This window comes from Arvicanthis niloticus, chromosome 30 (genome assembly GCF_011762505.2).
Source record: "Arvicanthis niloticus isolate mArvNil1 chromosome 30, mArvNil1.pat.X, whole genome shotgun sequence".
Taxonomy (NCBI): domain Eukaryota; kingdom Metazoa; phylum Chordata; class Mammalia; order Rodentia; family Muridae; genus Arvicanthis; species Arvicanthis niloticus.
The window spans coordinates 2,167,617-2,183,448 of record NC_133438.1 but is presented as its reverse complement, the minus strand read 5'-3'; the positions used below and the strand labels follow the sequence as shown (position 1 = coordinate 2,183,448).

Genomic DNA, 15,832 nt, shown 5'->3' with positions numbered 1-15,832 from the left:
TCTCCAGTCCTCCCAATACTTTCTTGCACTTCTGTATATCCTCTATAATCTTTTGCATTTTCATGCCATATTTGCTCTCTTACCCTCCCCTGGATTCCTCAACATGTCTTCTGTTTGAATCATTTTATCTCCTATCTGCTTTCGTTGTCCATAACCACTTTCTCTCCACTTATATTCATATGCACATGTCCCTGTTTGACAAATGGCATGTGACCTTGGATTATCTGAGTCTGTAACCTTCCAGAATTATTTGCAAGTCCATCTAGTACTTCAACATTTTTCCCAATTTCATTTCCATTTATAGATGAATTATAAATTCCACTGTACAGATACACCTTATTTCCATTATGTGCTGATAAACATCGAGGATGGACATCATATCTTTGCTATTGTGAATAAAACAGCAGTTTACATGGATGTGGAAACATCTCTGTGGTAGGACATTGAGTTCTTTGGGAATAGCTCAGAAATTATATAGCTAAGTTATATGGTAATTCTAGTTTTACTTTCTTGAGATATCTTTATATTTACTTCTAAAATGAATGTAGTAATTTTTCTCATACCAGTATGTAATAATGATTACCCCATCATAGTCAGCACTTTTATTGTTTATTGTCTTGATGATATTCACCCTAAAGTGTGTAATGTTTTCCTAAAATATTTGTAATTTGATTTCCTAGTCTTAATGTTAAACACTTTTAAAAAGCATTTCCTGCACATTTGTAATTATTTAAAGGAATGTGTGCTCATTTCATTACGATGTATGTTGACTGAAAAGTTGTAAAAAGAATATTTAATCTTTATTTTACTCTATAAATTTTAGGTATTAAGCTCCTAATTAACTTGCAGAGGTCAATTATTTTCTCCCACTAGGTAGGTAATATTTTCATTCCATACTCACTAATCCTTAAAGATTCAAAACTTTTAGTTTTACACAGTTCCTACTCATTTTTTTTTTTTTTTTTTTTTTTGGTGGATTGTGAGTGTTATTGAGTCCTGTTGCCTCTATTTGTATCTTTAATTGCTAACATTTTTCTCTGAGACTTTTTTCAAAAGCATTCAGCTTTTGAATAGTTTAACGTTAATTTTTGCTCATGGATAGGGTATATAAATGTAATTGTTTTCCACATGTAAATATGCATTCTATACAAAGTCATTCAGGATCAGAAATTCTAACCACCAAATCCTCCTAAACAAACATTTAAGAAGTAATGATTGTGTGTATTCAAATTCTTCCTGAGAACGTCTTCTGTTAAACAGAGCAATGACAGGGAAACTCAGGTCCCTCATTTGTCCATTTTAATCAAAATTGGTCATCCCCTATATGTCTTTGGATCTGTTCACGTCCTATGACCTTTGTGACATTATAATTGGAACTAGGTTATAATTTATCAATATTTCAGGATAAAACTTTACTAATTTGAATTGTTGCTGCAACATTTTACTTCTCTTTACTGTCTGAACAAAGAACTTATTTTGTGATATTCTCAGCAGCTTTAACTGGCACTTTTAATTATGTTAATATATTCTGATTACTATCTATTTATACTGTATACGTTGATCACTCATTGCAAATTTGATTTGCATTTTCTCATTGTAGTCCATTACTTAATGATGATGTTGAGCTTGATTTTCTACACACTTTGAACATCTGAGTTGTACACAGGAAGTTGATCTAAGTGTAGAACACAGCTGTCACTTGTTTTGTTTCAGTTTTTTCAAATATACTTTTAATTTTTTTTACTAGATAGATGGATAAGCCACTGTTTAAAAATGCATACTAATGTTACCTTAGATCTGAACTCTGCTCCTAGCTCCTATCAGAGGCTCACAGTCATCTTCAGATCCAGCAGAAGCAGATCCCAACACTCTGCCTTTGCTAGCTTTCATACTGACATGCAACCAACCCAGCCCACACACATAACTTTTAAAAAGTAAATATTAAAAGTCAGTATGTTTATACATTCTGAGTAGTGAATCCCTCTTTCTAGATACATTTTTTTTTAAAAGCATCTGTTGTTTCTTTTAATGACTTTGGAATTCTGTTTCTTGTGATTTTCAGAAATAATGGCATATCTTAAAAATTCTATTGGAAATTTTCTGTAATAATCAACCCCAAATCATTGTGTTTGCTCAAAAACAATGAAAATGTTAGTCATTTGGGGGAGCTATTGGTGACAGAGTTTTGCTTTGTATAGCATTGACTGTCCTGGAACTAACAATGTGGACCGGGTTAGGCTCCAATTCATATGTCTGTCTGCCTCTATATCTTGATTGCTATGTTATAGGTCATGTAGCACCTTTTCCAGTGAAAACATAAGTCTTCAGTAAATATATTTAAAACTTTCCATTTAATAATAGAGAATATTTTCTTTAATAAAGAGCAAACTTTAGATATTCTTCTTCAAGGGGAAAGATATAAATACAATAAAGTGATAAATATATTATTTTAGTTAACAGCATGAAATAATGAAAACTTATAGTGTATTTCCATGGTCTCACATCAATAATAAAATTATTTTCTTCTTTAATAGGAACCAAAATGGCTTTTGAAAATATTGCACTGGGAATTTTTCTCTTCTCCCAGATTACAGTGGGAATGATTGGCAATTCCTCAATACTATTTTATTACATCATTTTGAAATTCACTGGAAAATATTTAATGCCCAAAGACCTGGTCATAGAGCACTTGACTTTTGCCAATGGCTTATTTATTATCTCAAAAGGCATTCCAAGACACTGTCAGATTATGGATATAAAAATTTCCTAAATGATTTTGGATGTAAATTGATAGTGTATATTTGCCGGATAACAAGGGGAATGTCCCTTTATGCGATGTGCCTTTTGAGTTGCTTCCAAGCAATCACAATCAGCCCCAACAATTCCAGGTGGATGATGCTTAAACACAGAGCCAACAAGTACCTTGGTCCCTCTTGTTCACTTAGCTGGTTTGTGCAATTATTTCTAAACGTCTTAGCCACAGCAAGAGTGTCAGGCCCCCATTACAACAAAAATACAACTAACAGGATGGTTCATGGGTACTGTTCATGGTTTGCTTCAGGCAATTTTGCAACTGCACTGTATTTATTCTTATTGTGCTTCTCTGATGGACTATGTCTGAGTCTCATGGCCTACTCAAGTGTCTCTATGGTGAATATCCTCTACAGACATAAGAGACAAGTCAAGCATATTCACAGTGCTCAGCACTTTCTAAAAGTCTCTCCTGAAGACAGAGCCACACAAATGATACTCATCCTGGTGTGCACATTTGTTCTCTCTTACTCATTCTCCTCTATTTTGGTCATATTTACAACCTACTCCAAATATCCAATGCTATGGGGGATAAGTGTGTTTACATTCCTAGAAATATGCTTTCCCATATTTTGCCCCTTTGTTCTCATCAGCAACATGAAGTCTAGGTCTAACATATTTTTACCCTGCTTTGGTAAGAAATAGCTTTCTCAAACAATGAGATAAAGCCTTATTTTCAGACATATTATATATATTGGCATATGCTGTTATCTGTTGTGCAGTGCTAGGATATCAATTTAAAAATACAAAGCTTTCTATAACTGACTCAGATATTATGTAGTAACATCAGTAGTTTTTTTTTCTTTTCTTAACCATAAGATTTTTTACAGAACATATTAGCCAATAAGATAGATAGATAGATAGATAGATAGATAGATAGATAGAGATATAGAGATATAGATTATAATATTATACAAAATGTTAGTCAAAGTATGAGTGAACATGAGAAAATACATTGGGAAGACCAGACATTATCTGATTGCTCATGAAATGATTTTGTTTGTGTGTATATGTGTGTGTAAAACATCATTTTTTCTGAATGGTTATTTTTCATGCATGTATTTGTGTATGACATGTATAAAATACCTGCACAGTGTAGAATGTGGTATTATCTCTTAGGACTTCAGTTACTGATAGTTTTGAGCCATTATTGATCAATAGAAAGAAAAACTGGGACCTCTAGAAGAGCAGTTAAGTACCAAAATTTCTGTCTAACTCCTAATTGTTCTCATAATACTTTACATTTTTAATTTAGTATATGTGTGCATAATGTAAGTATGTAAAAAAAAAAACATGCATGCCTGTTGCCCACAGAGGGAAAAAAAAGTGTTGGATGCTCTGGAAATGTAGTTACAAGTGGATGTGAGACACTATAAATTTGCTGGGAACTTAACTCAGGACCTTTGCAAAATCACTAAAAGCTTTTAAAATGTGAGTCAGTTCTCCATCTTCAAGCTGTTGTTTATATTTTCACATTTTTAGGTGCAGGGCTATTTATTAAAACTACACCAACCATGGAATTATATCACCCAGATTCAAAGTAGGTCTTCGACCCTCAGTTGAACCTTGCAGAAACACCCTAACAGTCATATGGACACTGGAAGCTAACAAATACAAATAAATTCTATCAACTTGACTCTCATACATATGATTTTTGACTATAATAATAAGTCTTTTAATAAAAGTCTGTATTTTGAGGTTAAAGTGGCCCAGGGTTCCCAATTTTAAAATCCATAATTAAACATGAGGAGATAAATTAATACGTACCATAATGGATAGAACAATCTTAAAACAGAAACAACAAGCATACATATATATAAACACACACACGCACACACACACACATGCACACACATGAATACTCATGCATGCATACATCCACCTCCTTTACATATCTGTTTATGCAAACCCCCAAAGATTTTCACTCATGATATATTTTAGTCCCATTTCAGAAAACAGCATTCATTATCATGGAAATGGATGAGCATGGACCAGGGTGGGTATGTGGAGAAGGATAACTAACACTAAGAATCCTTACAAAACCCATAAGATATGTCTGTGAATGACTGTTTGAGGGTTTCTTTTGGGTTATGCTATGCAGAATATTATGCCCATTTTTGAAGCCATAAAAAGCAATATGTAAGAAGCTTCCATTTAGCTTTGGTCTGAATGTTTGGAGGCCCCCAAAACAATAGACTATTGCCATTACTCTTGGTTACAAACCAGAAATTGAAGGCAAGACCCTCTTGCTGAGGATAACATACACTTCGGATATGGGAAATGAAAAATCAAGTTCACAAAGATCAAAATAATTCATTCTTGCTGTATATATTTCATACCACCTGAGATGCATTCAGGATATTGGTGGAAGGAAGTCATAAATAGTCTTACACTGCTGTGAACAGTATGAACTACAACAATGACTGTCTGAATAAGATACTTCCATTGCTCCATTGGTAACATAACAACTATTGTAGTAAGCAGCCACTTTTTGTTTGGATTTGGTACTTCATTTGTAGTAACAGTTCTCAATTAATGAGTTATAAGCATTGGAAAACAATTATTTCCAATGGTCTTAGGAACCGAGTCACTGCTAAGTAGCAAAATTAGACTTGTGACAACAAAAAATAATTTTATGGCTGCAGATCCCTAAGACCATATGAAATATGTATTCTATGACCCACATATTAAGAAACACTGCTCTACAGAAAACCTGAGGTTGAAAAATGGAGCAAAAATTCATGGTAGAGGAACTGATAGGACCCATGAATGCCATTATTTTGCTAAATGGACACAATGTCAAACTACTCTTCAAACTGTTATATCTACAGAAATAGATTTGTGTAACACTCAGAACTCATCCAGAAAGTTTCTGTGTGCTGTTTAGGTGGTTCTCACACTGACTAAATTGCAGAGTATAAGTGACTCTGTAATGGCCAGTCACACATGGAATATCTACATCATTCCACTCTCTAAAAGTTCAAGTAACAGCATGTAAATACAATGGAAAATTCCAAAGAATAAGATGTAAAGGAGAATCAGAGGAAATGAGCATCTACTGGCTATGACAGGACCACTGCACTCAGGAGCTCACAAAAGCTGTGGTTGCCTCCACAAGATACACACAATATTTGGCCGGTCAACATTATAGTGTAAGGGAGGAGTCAACATTATACTATAGGTTCATGGTAGCTCAGGCCTAACTGAGGAGCTATTGACAGTTCATGGCTTCTGGGCAGAGATAGGAAGTGTTTGGAAGGGTATGTGTGCCCTTCCCCCAGGCCTGAGCAGTCCTGCAAAGTCATTTACTACAATAGACCAAGCAACAGTAGGACCTAGGAGAGGCATTGCATTACCAGCCTGGGGGGGGGGGGGGGCCCTGGGAGCCTGCTACCTGAGCTAAGAAGAATGGACTACCTGCTGAGCTAGCCTTGACACCTTCTGGACTGCTATCTCCTTGCCCAGCCCCTGGGCTGAACTGAGAAGAGACTCTGGGGGGTGGGACTTCCCCTTTATATGTGAAAGCAAATTATTAAACTTCAAGCCTTGATCAGAGAACTTTGTCTTGGCTTCATCTCTTCCTGCCCATTTCCCTAATCTCAGCCTCTCTTACAGGTGAACCCAATTCAGCTGTTGCTGCTGGCGGCAACAGGTATGGTCCCTGAGAGGTTAGCCAAGCACTAGTGAATAAACTTATACACCTATGAATATATGTATACCAGAACTTGACATGGTGAATTATAAAAAATCAAATATATGGGAATGAGTATATTTGGGAATGTGGACATAAATCTACAGGACTTAGGAGGACTGACAAAGAGGTGGAAATAATCTTAGTGCATTGTATATATATGTAACATTTAAAAATTCATCAACATACTATATTTTAAAGTACTCCTAAAACCATAATCTGCTCTTAAGTCTATACAGGAAAAATGTATATACTATAAACCATTTAAAAGAAATTTTAGAGCAAACTAACCCCAAATAAGGGGCTACATATTTAACTATTTATAAAAATTAGTTTATAAACATGACATGGTCTACAAAATAGTTTATAAAGAATGTGACAACTGTGTAGTAAAAATTTATCTATCTTTTAGAAAATGTGGCTTGAAAAAAGGAAGAAAAAGACTATTCAACACATCTTATTCCTTCATGACTATCAACTTAGTTGTTCTTCAGAGTTTAAAAAAATCCTCACGGATGTCTGGGCATTGGGAAAAGCTTTCAGTTCTTCCACATTTATCAACACCATGTAATCAACTTCAGTTCTTAGCTTTGTATCTTAGTGCCTTCTTTATCCTTCCTTGTGACTCTGTGAACTCACAGACATGCTTTCTTCCCAGTTACTTCTAATTGCTTGATTCCTTTTGTTCCTGTGATTCAGACATATTTGCACTGATAAATAATTGGTAGAAAGTAATTTAAAAGTCCCTTATGTAGACAGTGTTGTGGATACATATTTGAGTTGAAAAGCACTCCTGTGAGCAAATAACATTGCACAGAAACAGGCAACCTCAGAGACAGGCAGAGCCTGGTAATGAGTGAGGATCATGATAGCATAGAAGCCTTAGAATTACCATTATCTCCCATGAATTCTGATCCTGTGTTCTTATACATGGCCATTCAATAGTCATAAAAATTGTCATGATTTCCACCGTTTTGGATCCCAAACTCTCCAGTGAACAAGGTTTAGCAATTATCAGTGGAATGAGAGAAAGGGTTGGAGGCACCCAAGAGGAGTCTGAAGCACAATTTAAAATACAGAGAGTGAACCAGGCTGATATCTCTCCAGAGAAAAAGATGTTTTTTCTTATGGTGAAACATGGTGGTTGATAGACATGGTGTGAAGATTGTGGTCTGGCTAAAAATTACAATGCTTTGACCAAACTACGTAGATTTATGTTCTCTCTTCTTTTACTTTCTTTTCTTATAAAACCTTCTTGCCAAATATGACTAATTTTGTTGGGTTTTGTTGGGTTTTATTTTTCTTATAGAAACTCTTTGCATTATTTTGTTTTTCTTTGCAGCATATGAGAATGTTTTGGCTGAAGGTTTGTTCATTGTTAATGGGTTTTTTTGGATTTAGGTTTGTTTTTCTTTAAACAAAAAAACACATTTGGCAACAAAGTCTTGGATGTCCATGTCATCTCCAGTACTGACTAGGATACTACTTAGCATTGGTCCTTTGTGTCATGTGTGCTTCTTCAAGAAAAACACTGAGCACTCTGAAAACAAATGGGAAAAATGTTTTTCCAACTCTTCAAAATTGTTTTTTTATAATATATCTGTGTTATTTGTTTTATTTATACTTCAAGATAATTTATGCTAAAGTGATTGAAATGTAATTTTCAATATTTCATGTAGATGGTGTTTTCTATACATTGTTGTTATAAAAATAAAAATTGGTCTGTTTAAAAATAGTCTAGGATATAATAAATTTTAAGTTGGATACACATATCTGATTATAATCACAGGACAAACTAAGTCATTCCCCATGTGATTTCACGGTGTACAATATTAGAGTATCTTTTCTTTCCAATCAAGAGAGTGAAAACATCAAACTATAGAAAAAGATGGAGGAAGGCACTTTGATTCTATGTCTAGTTTTTTAAGTGAGACTATAAAATGATCATGTGTAATGGGTCCACAACCTGCTATGTGGAGGCTTCTTTTTACTAGGATATACTGCTTTCTTCCCTGTGGAGGATGCTTCTTGCTACTGACAGCATCCTCATGTAATATGGAGCCTGCTCTCTAATGTATAATATCAACACAATGAATGTGAGAGCTACTTCCTTCTAGGTAAAGTGTCCTCTTTTTCTAGAAACGGTACAAATATAATTAATTAAGTAGCCAGAGTTTCCCTTTGATAGTTTCTACTTCAGGGCTGTAATATATTTTCTGCTGCTTTTCTTTTGCCACTTATCTTCATTGTACACCGAGGCTACAAATCCTATGTACAGAACTAGACATTTAAGCACTTCTTAAGATAATTTAACTAATTAAATAATCACAAGTTTGTCTAAAGAAAATTTTACGGTCTATATAAAATGGTTTTTTTTGTTGTTAATAGAAAGAAATAAACATATAGGTTTATTGTTTTTTTAATTCTGCAGAAGAATTCATGTGAAGTGTTCTTCAAGGAAGATTTGTTCATTGTGATGAGTACAATAGAGTATTAGGCACACTCATCTTACATCTTCATAAATAAATATCACTGAAAGAAAATATTTCTTTCATTTCAGCACGCCAAATATGTCAGGATCCTGACTATAATTGCTGGTGAAACTCAAAAGGAGGAAGTTGCCTAGTGATGAGTAAGCTATCTTAATGAATATTTACCTTTATGTGAATGAATATATTTGTCCACATATATGTATGTGTACCAAATGTGTGACTAATGTCCATGGAGGTCAAAAGAGGGCTTAGGATCAAAAGGGTTGTCTGCTATGCTCTAAGTGCTTCCTGAGAACTCCTCTGCAAAAGTGACAACTGTTCATGTCTCCTGATCTGACTCAACAATCACAAGATAGTTATTTATGGAAATTATTTTTTATTCATAGACAAAAGTCCTTCATTATAGCTCACAGTAGAAGGATTTATCCAACAACTGTCAATATAAATTCTATAAGGCGTACACAGTGGAATCCAACATGAAGCCAATAAAGAATGATACACACAACATGGATGAATCATTTCAAAACCTTGTCCTGGAGAATGCAAGGCACACAGACTGATTATGTTTCCATTCTCCCATATACCTTAATACTTGAAAATTTTTAAATGAAATGTGGGCATGCCATAATAGGGTATGGTTAAGAATAAGGTTTTATTTTATATATAAAGAAGAAATCATCCAGAGGCCTCTGGAAGAGTCCAGAGCAAAGAGAGAAATCAGGTCCTTACCCGTGGCCAGTACATTGAATGGGCCAAAAGAGAAAAATTAAGGGAATAGCAAAAGAAGAACTGAAAACAGTGGGGAGAGGGCCAAGGAAATCAAGATGATGCTGTCCCATGAGAAGAACTTAGAGAAGAAGGAACCTGAGAAGAAACAAGAGGGCAACAGCAGATAGAAAATGTTTATGACAAAAAATTTTAAGATGTCAAATTATTTTATAAAATTTCATAAATATTTTATAAATAAAATGGCAAATTAAAGGAAAAAAGTTGGTGGAGGGGAATTGAAGCTTGGGGTATAGAGAGGTTTAACATACATGGCAGGCATAGCACTGAGAGGAGCCAGTAGTATATACAATGATGAGAATCAGGCAGGTAGAATCTGCTCTCAAATGTTAATAGGAACTTCAGTTAGCCATTTCACCTGCTTGTCTTTGGGAACAAATGAATGACTCCCTGAAATTATTTCCTGATCTCCATATACGTATCATAATGGCATGTGTGTATGTGTGTGAGCACAACCACTCTCTCTCCCCCCCTTCCTCCTCCTCTATCTATGTATCTATTATGATAAATGAAACAGAAACAAGAAAGAAAGGAAGAAAGAAAGAAAGGAAGGAAGGAAGGAAGGAAGGAAGGAAGGAAGGAAGGAAGCTTTAAAATTTAAAAAAAAAAAAAAAAAAAAAAAAAAAGATTTTGAACCTGTCTAGGACACTGGGTAATAGGGAAAGTCTCTCCAGGGCTAAGCTGGACAACTTGCTTGTACCTTGATAGTTACGAAGCCCTGTTCCTTCTGCCTGTTATTTCTGCATGCCTCTCTGATATACACTTTGTGCTTCAAAGACTGACAGAAAAGTTCCCTTGGGAATTGCTCATAAAAACTTTCTCCCTCTCCCTCTCCCTCTCCCTCTCCCTCTCCCTCTCCCTCTCCCTCTCCCTCTCCCTCTCCCTCTCCCTCTCCCTCTCCCTCTCCCTCTCCCTCTCCCTCTCCCTCTCCCTCTCCCTCTCCCTCTCCCTCTCCCTCTCCCTCTCCCTCTCCCTCTCCCTCTCCCTCTCCCTCTCCCTCTCCCTCTCCCTCTCCCTCTCTCTCTCTCTCTCTCTCTCTCTCTCTCTCTCTCTCTCTCTCTGTCTCTCTCTGTCTCTCTCTCTCTGTGTGCGTGTTTGTCTGTGTATGTGTGTGTGTGTATGTTTGGTTTACTGGAAGGAACTCAGGACCAAGGTGATTATAAGTTGCATCAGACCCTTATAGAGATCTTTAAGGGTGACTCTACCTAAGCCTCTTAGCAATGGGGGACATGGAGTCTCAATGAGCCCTCTCCTGCAACCAGGCAATACTTCCTACAGAGAGATCCACTCACAAAACATTTGAACTAAAATTTATCCTGCCTCCAAGATGTGCTAGTGTAAAGGTAATGCAGAGATTGTGAGTGTACCACAAATGAATGGTGAACTTGAGACCAATACCATGAGATGGAGTCCACCCCTGACTAGGTCTGCAGTACCAGGACCCAGATAGTGAATAGATCATTAACCAAGAATAGAACCAAACACAAACGGGAGAAAAATGTTAATATAGTGATTCATAATGATATCCTGCTATAATCATAGATTGGTGCCTAGCCCAGTTGTCATCAGAGAGGTTTCACCCAGCAAATGATGGAAACACATGCAGAGACCCACAGACAAACATTAGGCAGAGCTTGGAAAATCCCGCGGAATTGTGAAGGAATATATTGTAGGATCCAGAAGGCAAGGACACCACAAGAAAACACATAGAATCAACTAACCTGGGCTATTAAGGGCTCACAGAGACTGAACCACCAACCAGGAAGCCAGCCTCTGCTCTCTGCTGTTATGTTAAAGTTGTAAAGATTGATCTTGAGGGAATCCTAACAGTGATAGCAGAGGATGTCTGACAATTTTGCTAGCTTTTGGGACCCTTTCCTCCTACTGAGTTGCCTCCTCCAGTCTTTATAGGAAAGGAGGTGACTAGACTTATGGCAACTTGACATGCCATGGCTGGTTGACATTCATGGAGTCCCACCCTTTTCTGAACAGAAACAGAGGAAGGTTGGATGGGAGGGAGAAAGGGAAGTAGAGGGAAACACTGTGAGTAGAAGAGAAAGGGAAAACTGTCCCTGAGATGTAAATATATGTGCCGGGCCAAACCTGACCAGCAGGAATTAAGACACGGAACAAGCGGTTCCTTCTCACAGCAGTTTACTCAGGATGCTTAGCAGTTGGTAGTCAAGATGGCGAGCCCGCGATCCCTTCCCGGACGCAGCTTATAAACCCTGCCAGGAGCCCATGAACTCATGCCACATATGATCTCTCCATAGGCTTGTGACGCTTTCGTAAGATCAGGCCACCTTGAAGCACAACCTTCACACCTAATAAGGACTTGTTTATCACTCGGCCCTCAGGTGGTCATCGCCATCTTGGGGCAAGGTTCTTATGGCACCTAACAAATATACAATAAATATAAATAAATAAATAAATAAATAAATAAATAAACTCTCTAATATTCATAGTTGGTTCTTAAATCTGTATAGAAAAAACATGCCCCCAACCTCCAAGAACCCAGAGGAAGCAGGGATCCCAGGCGCTCGAACTCAGGCAGTATCTTAGGTAAGCAGACAGCAGGGCCTGCCCTAAACAGGGAGTAACTGGGAACCAAAAGGACCCAGGAAGTCACTCCCGGCCCGGAACACTGGTTCCTTCCGGTCTGGGCCAGAGCACTGAGCAGACTTTGGGTGGCAGCTCTGCCCCCAACATCCAAGAACCCAGAGGAAGCAGGGATTCCAGGTGCTTGAACTCAGGCAGTATCTTAGGTAAGCAGACAGCAAGGCCCGCCCTAAACAGGGAGTAACTGGGAACCAAAAGGACCCAGGAAGTCACTCCCGGCCTGGAACACTGGTTCCTTCCGGTCTGTGCCAGAACACTGAGCAGATCTTGGGTGGCAGCTCTGCCCCCAACATCCAAGAACCCAGAGGAAGCAGGGATCCCAGGCGCTCTAACTTGGACAGTGTCTTAGAAACTAGTTCTCAGATCTGAGGCCTGGATCAGACCTCTGCCAGGTCTGCTGCTGTGTGGACCCCGGATTCCACCTGAGACATACTGGAAGTTCCACTCAATCCAGATCCACAGAGGAACAAATGAACTCAGAGCTTCAGACAACGTATCCTGAGATATTCTAGAGGAGACACTGCACCCAGAACAGCAGACTGTAGTAGCTGGACTACTACCTTGGAGGCACCATATCCTGAGGCATCCTAGAGGTACCACTATAATCAGTGCAGCTGGAAAAGATCACAGAGACATCTGGACCCCTAGGAGATCAGACACAAGCTAGATAACTAGAAAGACAGGCTTCAGTCAGAGACAGCAAGTACAGGCAGCACTAGAGTTAACCAGATGGCAAAAGGCAAGAGCAAGAATGTAAGCAACAGAAACCAAAGTTACATGGCATCATCAGAACCCAGCTCCCCCATCAGAGCAAGCCCTGAACACCCCATCACACCAGAAAAGCAGGAATCAGAATTAAAATCACTTCTCATGATGATGATAGAGGGCTTTAAGAAAGACATAAATAACACTCTCAAAGAACTTAAGGAGAGCACTGGTAGACAGATAGAAACCCTTAAAGAGGAAACACAAAAATCCCTTAAGGAATTTCAAGAAAATGCAACCAAACGGGAAAAGGAATTAAACAGAACCATGCAGGATCTAAAAATGGAAGTAGAAACAATAAAGAAATCACAAAGGGACAATACCCTGGAGATAGAAAACCTAAAAAAAAGATCAGGAGTCATAGACACAAGTATCACCAACAGAATACAAGAGATGGAAGAGAGAATCTCATGTGCAGAAGATACCATGGAAAACATTGACACAACTGTCAAAGAAAATGCAAAATACAAAAAGCTACTATCCCAAAATATACAAGAAATCCAAGACACAATGAGAAGGCCAAACCTAAGGATAATAGGTATAGATGAGGGGGAAGACTCACAACTAAAAGGACCAGTAAATATCCTCAACAAAATTATAGAGGAAAACTTCCCTAACCTAAAGAAAGAGATGTCCATAAATATAAAAGAAGCTTACAGAACTCCAAATAGTTTAGACCAGAAAAGAAATACTTTCCGCCATATAATAGTCAAAACATCAAATGTACAAAACAAAGAAAAAATACTAAAAGCAGTAAGGGAAAAAGGCAAAGTAACATATAAAGGCAGACCTATAAGAATTACACCAGACTTCTCACCAGAGACCATAAAAGCCAGAAGATCCTGGACCGATATCATACAGACCCTAAGAGAACACAAATGCCAGCCCAGACTACTATACCCAGCAAAACTCTCAATCATTATTGATGGAGAAACCAAAATATTCCATGACAAATCCAAATTTACACAGTATCTCAACACAAATCCAGCACTTCAAAGAATAATTGGTGGAAAACTCCAACACAAGGAGGGAAACTACAACCTAGAAAAAGCAAGAAAGTAATCTTCCAAAAACCCCAAAAGAAGAGAGTTACACAAACATATCTCCACGGATGTTAGCCCAAAAGCTTGGATTAGCGAAGATTCAACCCACAGACCACATGAAGCTCATGAAGAAGACCAAGAGGGGATGCCTCAGTTCTACTTAGAACGAGAAATAAAAATGCTCAAGGGAGCAAATAGGGAAACAAAACATGGAACAGAAACTGAAGGAGGGGCCATCAGGAGACCTTTCCACCTGGGTATTCACCCCATGTACAGTCACCTAATCTAAACACTGTTGTGGATGGCTGGAAGTGCATAATGTGAGGAACATGATATAGCTGTCTCCTTAGAGGTCAGCCAAAGACTAAAACACTCAGAGGACAATGTTCACAATTAACCACTGATATGATCAGGGGTTTCCCAATGGAGAACTTAGTGAGAGGACTGAAGAAGCAGAAAGGGTTATTGACCCCAGGTGGAAAGCAACAATACCAAACAACCAGAGCCCCCCAGGGTCTAAACCACCAGCCTGGGAACACATAGGGAGGGACCCAAGACTCCAGAGGTATATGTAGGGGAGGATGGCCCTGTCAGACATAGGTGGGAGAGGAGTTTCTTGGTCCCATAAAAAAAATGAATGAAAAATGAATGAATGAACACACAGTGGGGGGGGGATGTGAGGGCGGGGAGGGGATAGTGAGGGGGGTAGGTGTGGTCACTGCCTCATAGAAGCATGAGGAGGGGGGTGGGATAGGTTTCTGGGTGGTGGGAGGAAGTAGGCTAAGGGGATAAAATCTGAAACATAAATACTACAACCAATTTTAAGAAGCGGGGAAAAAAAAGTCTTCAGAACCAACATCTTTAAAAAAAATGTCAGCCCCCTGGGGGTGGAAATTTTTTTTTTCTTTTTTCTTGATACTAAAACTTGTTCTGAGAATTGTATATTGCAGAATACACAGCCTTGGTGTATCTACTCATCAAGCAAACTGAGCAGACCTGCCCAAACCTCTGATGTCCTGGAATTCCATCTGGATTCAGTGAAGATACAGCATCAGAGGCTTATCAACTTACTCTCCCCCCCACCCCTCTTCTAAAATCTCAACACCCTTAATCAGCTTGAAGAAGTTAAAGAAGAGTCAGCGCCCCTATTCCCTGAGCTTGGGGACTAATGTGGTTAATAATGGTCTGTCTTTCTAGGGACAAGTAGTGGTTTTGTTGGAACAGGGGGGATTAGCTAGGACTTATTGCATAGCCATAACCTACTGGTAGAAATCTATATACTTATTATCAAGATGAAGTTATAAATTCTTAAATGGTACAAAATTTACTTTGATCTCAAATTTAAGGTTTTCATTGGTACGAGCCTCTTATTAATATAAAAATGAGATGAATATTGATACACTCATGGGCATTGTGCCTGTATAACACATTTAGAAATACAATGCCTAGACCCAGCCCTTTTTTAACTTTTTTAACTGATTTGGGACGGTTAACCTATGAGTTAAGGGACTATAGCAAATTCATATTTTTGAGTTTATTGTTAGGGTGCTTTCCATATTTTACTTAGAAATAGCTGAGAGGAGTTAACAGAAAACAGTCCAGGTTACCTTACATGGATAGTTGGT

At 37.9% G+C, this 15,832-nt stretch overlaps 1 pseudogene; it reads left to right on the top strand.

The window, feature by feature from the left end:
• The first annotated feature begins 2,469 nt into the window (after window positions 1-2,469).
• Window positions 2,470-3,456, top strand: LOC143440631 (vomeronasal type-1 receptor 4-like; annotated as a pseudogene).
• The last annotated feature ends 12,376 nt before the right edge of the window (window positions 3,457-15,832 follow it).